Source organism: Lolium perenne, chromosome 4 (genome assembly GCF_019359855.2).
Source record: "Lolium perenne isolate Kyuss_39 chromosome 4, Kyuss_2.0, whole genome shotgun sequence".
Taxonomy (NCBI): domain Eukaryota; kingdom Viridiplantae; phylum Streptophyta; class Magnoliopsida; order Poales; family Poaceae; genus Lolium; species Lolium perenne.
In genome coordinates this window covers 347495233-347505444 of record NC_067247.2, presented here as the reverse complement: position 1 = coordinate 347505444, position 10212 = coordinate 347495233, and the positions used below count along the sequence as shown (strand labels likewise).

Here is a 10212-nt window from a genome sequence, read left to right as displayed (position 1 = left end):
CAACTCTTGTTCGCAAGCAGGGGAGTAACCCGGAAACATGTCATGTATTGTCGATGGATGAAGTCCCGCAGGATGGGGGGATTTTCCGACCAAATGTTGGGAAAAAAGAAATGTGAAGTCGGAGTTCTTCAAGTTTCTCCGTGGTACCAAGATTGCCGGAAACCATGAAATATTAGCAAGGCGGAAACTGTAGGTGAAACTTGGAGAACTCTGGGGGCTACTGTTGTGGGTATACTTCATGGGTGTACCATCGACAGTGCCTAGATCCGGCAAGCCCGGGTGGCCCATAGATGGTGATGTGGCATGTGGCCCATCGGGCGGCCCAGTTGCTGTTGATCCTGAAGGATGAAGTCCGGCCCAGGAGAGGGGAGCCGGATCCGACCGACCTTTGGAGTAACCCGGATCCATGGAGGCCCATTAGGAACCCGGATCCGGTAAGACGTATAAGGGATGGTGGATCCTTGACGTACACGGCAAGACATTTTACCGTAGTTAGGTAACCTGTAATCCGGCTAGGACTCTCCATGTAAACCCTAGATCCGTGCGCCTTTATAAGCCGGATCCTGGGAGCCTTAGAGGCACGACCACAACTCATTGTAACAACGCGAAAGCGCCCAGATAATTCCAGACAAGCAGTAGTAGGCTCTGTCATCGTGTAGGTGTTCCGAAGCTGGGTAAATCGCGTACCACTGTCCCGTGTGCACTCCGCCCTATGGCCCCTACTTCTTCTCCCCCTCGTGAGGATCCCTCCTCCGAGGCACCGTCGATTAGGCAACGACAGCGGCCCTGGATGGTGGGAGTCATGTTGGTTGGCGGGCGAGCCAATGACTCTGGTGCTGGCTGGTGACCACGGCCGTGAGGGCGGCGTGGTGGTCGGCGAGTTGAGTGTTGTGGGGTAGAGGGCGGTGACCATGCCAAAGGGAAACATTTGCCCCTTGGGCCACAGTGGCGACGTCCGTGGACGGCGTTCCCTTGCTGAAGGCGTCGTGAGGCAAATCTTCGTCCTTCTACTTCCTCCGGGTGAAAACCCAAGATCCTCGGATCGGGCGGTGGCGGCATTCCGGTGTCGTACTCTTCTTGAAGACACCGTCTTGGAGCCCACAACGCGAGGCTCACCGAGGGTTGTGACGGAGGTGATTCTTCGGCGATCGTCGGCAAGGCTTGCTCCGCACCCTTCCCTTGTCGAGCTTCCTTGGCGCTGTTGTTCGGTTTGTGAGCAACGAGGGTTGGCCCCCGGTGGTGGTCGGCTTCCGGTGGCGTCTCTGCGACGGAGGAGTACTGTTGAGGCGCGCGTGAAAATGGCTCGCTTTCGAGTGAGCTCCGGCCCGACACTGTAGACTCCAGCTCTTCTCCGAGTCTCGTAAACGCTTTGGTTGAGCTTGTTGGTCGCGCTTCCGGCTGTAGCTTCTTCGGTAGTTCGTGTGGGTGTGTGGTGTCGTTCTGTAAGCTGGGTTCAGCACTTTGTATCGTTCTCGCTGTTGTTGGCTTTGTTAATTCAAAGTTGGGCTCTTGAGTACCTTTTATCTATATAAAAAAAATGGGTATGGAATCAGTCGAGCTAGACGTCACTTTTCCGAGAGGTTGCAAAGTGAATGGCATTCAGTGAACCAGCGCATGGATGGCATAGAATCTTATCTACTTTGGCCGCAGGCCCGTCGCCTTGTTTCTGGCTCATCAGGATGTTACACGAATCGACTTGGTGCTCCATATTTGTTGATCGGCCTATTGTGATTTTTCGGTTTGATTTCTCCGTAAACGAAGATGCCTGCAGTTTGGGTGGTGTGTCACCGTGAAACACTGCACGCATGCTCTCTAGGTTGTATGACATGCATGCACCATGGAGTCCATATTACCAATACTAGTGGTTGGGGCGCCCCATGGGGCGCCTCCTCACCGGTGCTTTGCGATCTAATCCAACACCTAATGACAAATGGTGACCAACCAACCGGTCACATGGATTCTCTTGCGATCAGTTACTCAGCTTATATTTATGTTTAACTTAGCACATTGAAAAGCAATTGATTAATAGTATCACTTGGGTGCTGAATTTTGAACCCTTGATTTTCTTGCTTGAACATAAAACTCGAAAAATAATCTCTTGAACATATATGTACAATTAAATTATGGAGCACAAGGAAAATTAACAAAAAAAATACACAGCACAGAAAAATAGACACACTTTGTGAAGAGCTTGAGCACATATCCTGACAAAGAGTCGGTAAACTGTTTAGTACATTATATTACGGCAGCATCACGCCGGAGCCAGAACGGCCTGAGTCACACCTAGCCAAAGTAGACAGTTAATTCAGTACAGCGAAACAAAGCCAACAAAGTCAGTCAAGCCTCCAATGCTGACCTGCAATAATCGAAGAATTACCAGATTTAGCTAGTATGTTTGATTGGCATGAGAAGACAAACACAGAGCATCGGTACTGATTTAGCTAGTAGGCTTCTAACTTTCCACCAGGAAATACAGGATGGCAAAACTGTTAACAAACTACTACGAAACTGCACTCGGATAAACAATGAATAAATGAGATAACTGATTTGTCTGCTATATTGTTGCAATATCAACACTTCTTCTAATTGATTGTAACAGTGAACAAGTATATATTGTCAGATTTAGTGCTAATGTATGTTGAAAAGGGGAACTATATATATACATTTGTAGTCTCATTTCTCTCTGACTTTTAGTTCAACACAAAGTTCAAAAAACTCAGTCTGTAGCACAAGATAATCAGAAACTACGCCTAAACAAACTCTATGCCAACTCAAAGGAAATATGTCAGTAATTTCGGCTGAAAGTTGAGTGAGCCTGAACCTAGCATGGTTATATCTCTATGTTTGACCTAAAATTCGGCACATAAGAACATCAGTTACTCCTACAAATATAGCAGCTTGATGGTATGTGTGCTATTTCGCCTCCGCTCCGCCCAAAGTAACTTTGGGGTTTAATATGTAATAAATAAGGTTGTTTATACAGTTCTTCAGTTTACAAGCTACCGGTCCTAGGTCACTTTTCATATCATTGGGCTTTTGTGTCGTTTCCACCTAATTGGATTTTTATTTTCGGAGCTGCACATGGGCATTCAGCTAGTAACAGGAAAAATAAGTGTTAAATCCATTGGATGGACTAAGAAAGTACAAGCTGAATATGAAGGCAAGTATAGTTTTCTTCTTCAAATAAGTACAATTATATTAGCCACAATTATCAAGCCAGTTATGGTTGCAGCTTGAGGTTTAGTTCCATACCAGAGTATAATAGTGCTATTATCAACTTAACTGAGGTCATCTAGATAAACGAACAAGAACAAGAGAAGTATTATTTCGTTTCTTCCGCACATAGAGTAACTAACACATTATTCAGGTACCTTGAAAATTGCAAAAGCATATCTCATTTTATAACAATAAAAACAGACAGTTCGGACACTTAAGGACATCCAAGCCTTTGAAGAGCTAAGTAATACATTACCTGAAAGCCTTGCTTGCCCAATTTGTGAGATGCCTGATGCTGAATCCATATAAATGGAGGATTTCAAAGAACTTGCAATTCTTTAAAGAATTCCATATAAATGGACGTCTAGCTTTGAAAATCCTTCCTACTACCTTGAGAGCAATGGCCTTTACCAAAAACGACGCTGCCTGACATGTTCACTCCATATTCAAGATAAATTCTTTTGGCACGATATGCTTTATGGTCCTGGGTGAATTTGCTTTTGCTGGAGAAGAAACCAATGTGCCCTGGTATTTCTTTTCACTATATCGCTTACTTGAAGAATGAAGAGTGTAAGTTTTTGGCATAAATTAGCCATTCCTTAAAAGCACAAGCAGAATCAGATCATGAACCATTAAAACCAGCTCAATCAATAATTACAAACAATCGGTATCTATGATGGATCTGACGGGCAACAAATATGCATAAGGTTATTGCCAGAAAATTTATGTCAGCAGGAAGTCCTTACTGGATATTCCTAGCTATGATGGCCTTTACTGCTCTTGTAACTGGTTAAATGTCTTCGATAATGAAAACTTGAAACATTTTGGAAGCTTTCTTTCATATTGTAAACCAGGAAAACAAGAATTTTGGTACTTTGATACTGTAGAGAAAAAGTCTATTGTTCAACTTCTCTATTAGTGTACATAGCCCATAACTCAAATTCTGAGTGTGGCAATGCTGTGTATGGAAGCTACAGCTCACTTACAAGAAGCTCCTGAGAAGATATAAACATGTGAAGTTATACAGTTAATTGTTCAATAAATCTATCTACGACAGCGATATCAAAATAAAATAAATGAGATTAAACAATTTACTTTTCATATGATGGGGCAAAATGGTCAGGGACTTACACTTCCTCGAGGATAGAAAGGGCCATATGATCCCAGACAACACAATTGCAGCTAAAGTCTCAAACCAACCAAGAGAGCTCTCTCAAACCATGCAAATGCCCTACTGGGACTGAATGACTTTATAACTGCTCCAAATACTCCCAACATTGCCATCAACTCAATTCTATTGTTCTTTTTTACCAGATACTCCTGAAATATTAAGGAGAAATTCAGTGTCAACAACAAAAGGGTGATTAAATAATTTTCATATGCAAATAGTAAACTGAAATTGTCAATTTCTATTTCATACAAAGATTTAGTTACTTATCGAACATTGTCACACCAGTTAGTACATTCCACTACAGAAAACATTTCCCTCGTTGAGTAACCCATGCACCTTGGATAGTTGCCTTACCGATTTGCGTAGATCCACCTCGATTCTGATGATGAAACAATTATCTCGCCAGTGACATGTGAGATCGCTTCCTCTGCTCCGTTTTAAAACACATTTAAGAAAACCATAGGTAAAGTCACTGCAAATAACAAATCCAGAAAATAAGCTCATATCCAAGGTTATAGTGAATTACACTCTGGTCTCTGGCCCAATGGAAATCTCACACTGGGTGCTGTTTGAAATCACCTTTCCCCATTATTCAGTTAGCTCCATAGCTGGAGAGATGGAGATCACACGACAAACATAAGAACTGAAACATTATGGCAGTCAATCTACACTTCTACAATCAGGTAGAAGATATCATTGTATCTCTTTGGCTGGAGCTGAGGAGGAGCCTTAATGTTGGATGTACGTTGATAACTACCTTGACAATGTCACTCTGCTGCTGTGCGGCCATCTCTTAGCTCCACATCTGAATCCAAGAGACAAATTCGTAGAACCGGTCAAGAGAAGATCCAACGTCTAAAACATACGCCAAGAAAACAAAAAAAAAGGTAGACAGTACAATCCAGAAAATCTAAGAAATCGGGACATCTATTTTCGGGACACCAGAAAAAAAAGGATTTGATTTCGTCACCTTGCCCTCTTTGACCCGCTCTCCTTGAAGGTCGGCTAGATCGACTCGCTGATGCCGGCCTGCTGCGACCGCCACCATGTGTTGCATCCCGTCGGCCAAGAAGTCGCCTACGTCGAATCATCCCCGCCGGTCTGTAGGTCTCGCCCGAGTCGATGTAGACCAGCCGGTGCCAAGGTAGCCGCTAGAGATGGGGAAGAAACAAGGAAAATAACAGTGGTGTCATTGCCCTTAGCCATCATCTCGGTGAAAGCTAGACGCGGCACCCAAATCGACACCGCCTGTCTCGTGGGTGGCGGCCGATCTAGGCGAAGCAGAAGATGGATGAGCGGTTGATGGCAATGCTGCTGAATGGGAGGGCGATAGAGGAGGGCGATACCCGTGCTTGATGCAGACGAGCACGGGAGAGAGGCGGCGGCGAGGGGGCGGCGAGGGGAGAGCGACTGCGCGAGAGGCGGCGGCAGAATGGGGGAATGTGGATAGGGTTTCACTGGGCCATGTCTTCCTTTTCCCCTATGATCTTTTTTTTCTTCTCTCTCAACGGAGCCAATTATGGAGACTTAGAGCATCTCCAGTCGCGTCCCCAAACCGTCCGCCAAAGCGATTTGGGGCGCGCCGGACAAAAAAAACGTTCCAGCCGCATCCCTCAAAGCCATTTTTGTCTGGCGCGGCCCGATACGGTGTCCGGCGCCCCGAGCCCGTCCCCGTCCCACAGGGGACGCTCCGGGGACGCCGGACACAACGAAAAGCGAGGCCAACCGACGCGGGCCCGACGCGTCAGCGGCACGGAAGGCTAAAACCCCGTCGCCTACCTTTGGTCAAGCGACGTTAATGGCGTCCCTGTTTTCCCAGGCGACGCAGGGACGCGTCTCGTCGTGCATGGCCGCGTGGCCGTCCGCGCCGGAGTTATTGCGTGCAACCACCCGCTGCCGCCGCTGTTTTAAGACGCCCTCCAGTTATCGCCGCTCATCATAATCCTTCTCGTCGCCGCCGCCTCCCCCTTCCCAGATCCTCTCCTCGCTGCTCAAAAAATGTCGAGCTCGTCCTCCCGCAAGATCGCCGCGGCGAACGGCTTCGGCCGCGGCAGCCTCACCGTGGCGGAGGCGTGGGCGCTGTACCACGCCCGGTATCCAGTCCCGCCGGACATGCGGCTGCCAAGCAGCGGCGGGCCGGAAGATGGCCGTGAACGGCATTGGCGTTCCGCCGCCGCCGGAGCCGCGCACGGAGCAATGGCGTGGACGCCGTCAAGGCGTCTGCGGCTCAACTCACCGCCCAGAGCGGTTGGATCCGACGTGGGCGGTCGACAACAACGACGCCTGGTGGACGACGTACTTCAAGGCGAAGTACGACATCGAGATGCGCAGCACCGACAACCTCGTCGGTGGCCCCAATAGCTGGAACAAGGACGGCCGCGCCCGTTTCGGGGCGTTCCCGGCGCACCTCGACAACGTCATCCGCGGCATCCGCAACGGCGCTCCAAGGCTGGAGATGCCGTCGTCGCCGCCGCCGCCGTCTCCTAATGGCGCCCGAGGAGGACGACGTACTCGTCCTCCTCGCACTCTTCTTCCTCGGGACCGGCGCGATCGACGCCGTCCTCGTCTTACCGATCGGCGCCGTACACCGTTCCCAAACGGGAGGTGAAGGAGGAGCCGGCGACGCCCGTCAACACGAGGCGTGGCGGCAGCGGCAGCCGGCGGCAAAGAAGGGAGGCGCGGCGGCGCCCTCCTCATCCCGGCCGGAGGTGAAGGAGGAGCCGGAGGAAGCGTCGCAGGCGGAGTACGAGCGGCAGCAGCGGCTCATCGCCAGCAGCGACGACCCCGAGGACTGCCCAGGGCTGCGGGCGGCGTTCTTGGCGTCCATGGACGACAAGGACGCCTGGAGGGGCGACCTGGACGCGGCGATCGCCATGTCCATCCGCGACTCCGGCAAGCCTCTGGTGGACCTCACCGACGACGGCGAGGCAGGACCAAGCGGCTTGGTGAAGGACGAGCCCGTGGACGAGCCCGTCGACGAGCGCGTCAAGCAGGAGGTCGTCACCGACGAGATGTACAACTTCCAGCAGTACTACGACGCCTCCGGTCGCCGCAAGTGGTTCTAGATTAGGTTTAGTTTTAAAGTTAGTCAAATTTCGTTCGAATCTATGTAAGTTTGGACGAATCTAATCGAATCTAGTTAAGTTTAAAATTTGCGAAATTTTGTTTGGGGGACGCGACTGGGGAGCGACGTCCCCCAAACGCGGCACGAACGAAACACGTCCCCCAAACGCTCAATCCGGCGCGATTTGGGGGACGGTTTGGGGGACGCGACTGGAGATGCTCTTAAAAAGCCAGCATCCAACCCTCACGCAGGACGGCGCTATCGTGGAGCGCCCAGGCATAGGGCAAACACCCACGCACTTGCTTGTTCTCAATTGTTTACGCGTATACTTAACACTAGTGGAAATCATGCATATAGTCCCGGTTCGTTTGGTCCTTTAATTTCGATTGTGCAATCGAAACTGGACATTTCGGGAAACTTTCAACCACTTAGGAATTAGGATTCCTTTTAAGTCGCGCTATTTGGAGTGGGTTATCTGAACTACATACAGGACACACTAGTTGAGTCGGTTAGTTTTTTTGACTTACAGGTCCAAGATTACGTGTCTTACGTGTCTTGGAAACAAGCCAACTCAACTTACGTGTCTTACCTATTTTTCACAGAGATAAATTTCAGAGGGTTCAAGATCGTTGATAATTAGCCAATCCAAATGGTGTGACTTCGTTTTTTTTTTTGACCTAGTCTAGACCAGAAACTGCCAAGTCATTTGAGTCAAACAAGCCAGCTCAGGCGTGAGTCCAAGGGGCCATAAGTGATCAAAAGTTTTTTTAAGAGCCACCGAGAGTTTGTTTAAGGGTCAATTAAAGGAATCCGTAAGTGGTTGAAAGTTTAAAATGGCACCTAAATAATACAGGTTTTTTGGGATTAAGTCGATGTATGCTGATTATACGAATAAGCACGGGCTTTCTTAAAAATACTTGTGGAAAATTAAGGTACCATTGAAAATTAGATTTTTTTTTTGTGGTTCCTATATAAGAAGGTGCCTTAATTTAAAGAAAGATAGCCTTGCAAAAAATAAATTGGACTGGATGAACAAATGTGTCTTTTATTGCTCACATGAAACAATTGATCATCTATTCATCTCTTGTCCTTTCTCCTATTTAGTTTGGAGAGCGGTTCATTTCACCTATAATATACCTCCTCCAACTAATGTAACTAATCTCTTTGGTAATTGGTTAACGGGATAGATAAGAAGACTAAAGCCTGGATTCGTGTGGGGCTTTACGCTTTAATTTGGGCAATTTGAAATTGTCGAAACGATGTATTTTTTAACGGATGTACCAATCTAAATTTCTTGGAGGTTATACACAGGGTTGCTTCATCGGTATACATGTAGTTTTACCTCCTTCCTGTGGAGCAACATAAAACTATGAATATTGGATGCAATCATTTGATAACGGTTGTGCGGGCTTGATGTCTACGTTCCCCCTCCTTTCCTGTAGACAGTGTTGGGCCTCCAAGAGCAGAGGTTTGTAGAACAGCAGCAAGTTTCCCTTAAGTGGATACCCAAGGTTTATCGAACTCAGGGAGGAAGAGGTCAAAGATATCCCTCTCATGCAACCCTGCAACCACAAAGCAAGAAGTCTCTTGTGTCCCCAACACACCTAATAGGTGCACTAGTTCGGCGAAGAGATAGTGAAATACAGGTGGTATGAATAAGTATGAGCAAGAGCAACGGTGCTTAAAAGTGCTTGGCGTGTAGTTGATGGTGGTGGTATTGCAGCAGTAGTAACGCAAAGAAACAAGAAACAAGCAGTAGTAACTCAGCAGTATTTAGGAACAAGGCCTAGGGATTACACTTTCACTAGTGGACACTCTCAACATTGATCACATAACAGAATAGATAAATGCATACTCTACACTTTTGTTGGATGATGAACACATTGCGTAGGATTACACGAACCCTCAATGCCGGAGTTAACAAGCTCCACAATAATGCTCATATTTAAGTAACCTTTAGTGTAAGATAGATCAACAGACTAAACCAAGTACTAGCATAGCATGCACACTGTCACCTTCATGCATATGTAGGAGGAATAGATCACATCAATATTATCATAGCAATAGTTAACTCCATAATCTACAAGAGATCATGATCATAGCATAAACCAAGTACTAACACGGTGCACGCACTGTCACCTTTGCACACATGCAGGAGGAATAAACTACTTTAATAACAAATCACTAGAGTAGCACATAGATAGTAGTGATACAAACATGCTGCAATCATAAAGAGATATAAATAAGCACCTCACTATGTCATTCAATGAGTAAGTATTCTGTGAAATATGGCCTAAGAGACCCACACGGTGCACACACTGTCACCTTTACACACGTGGGACTAGGAGTCTCCGGAGATCACATAGGTAAAACTCACTTGACTAGCATAATGACATCTAGATTACAAGCATCATCATATGAATCTCAATCATGTAAGGCAGCTCATGAGATTATTGTATTGAAGCACATAGGAGAGAGATGAACCACATAGCTACCGGTACAGCCCCGAGCCTCGATGGAGAACTACTCCCTCCTCATGGGAGCAGCAGCGGTGATGAAGATGGCGGTGGAGATGGCAGCGGTGTCGATGGAGAAGCCTTCCGGGGGCACTTCCCCGCTCCGGCAGGGTGCCGGAACATAGATCCTGTCCCCCATATCTTGGCTTCGCGATGGCGGCGGCTCTGGAAGGTTTTCGTGGGTTTCGTCAATTGTCCTCGGGTTTTCTGATCCAGGGGCTTTTTATAGGCGGAGAGGCGGCGCA

At 47.6% G+C, this 10212-nt stretch overlaps 1 long non-coding RNA gene across 1 annotated transcript; it reads right to left on the bottom strand.

Moving 5' to 3' along the window:
* Positions 1-2221: 2221 nt before the first annotated feature.
* LOC127349223 (uncharacterized) lies at positions 2222-5058 on the bottom strand. The gene is made up of 5 exons (XR_007880158.2): positions 4967-5058; positions 4742-4859; positions 4348-4536; positions 3473-3814; positions 2222-2356 (listed from the first exon to the last, which is right to left on the bottom strand). It is a non-coding gene; the product is annotated as an uncharacterized lncRNA (long non-coding RNA).
* Between the last annotated feature and the right edge of the window lie 5154 nt (positions 5059-10212).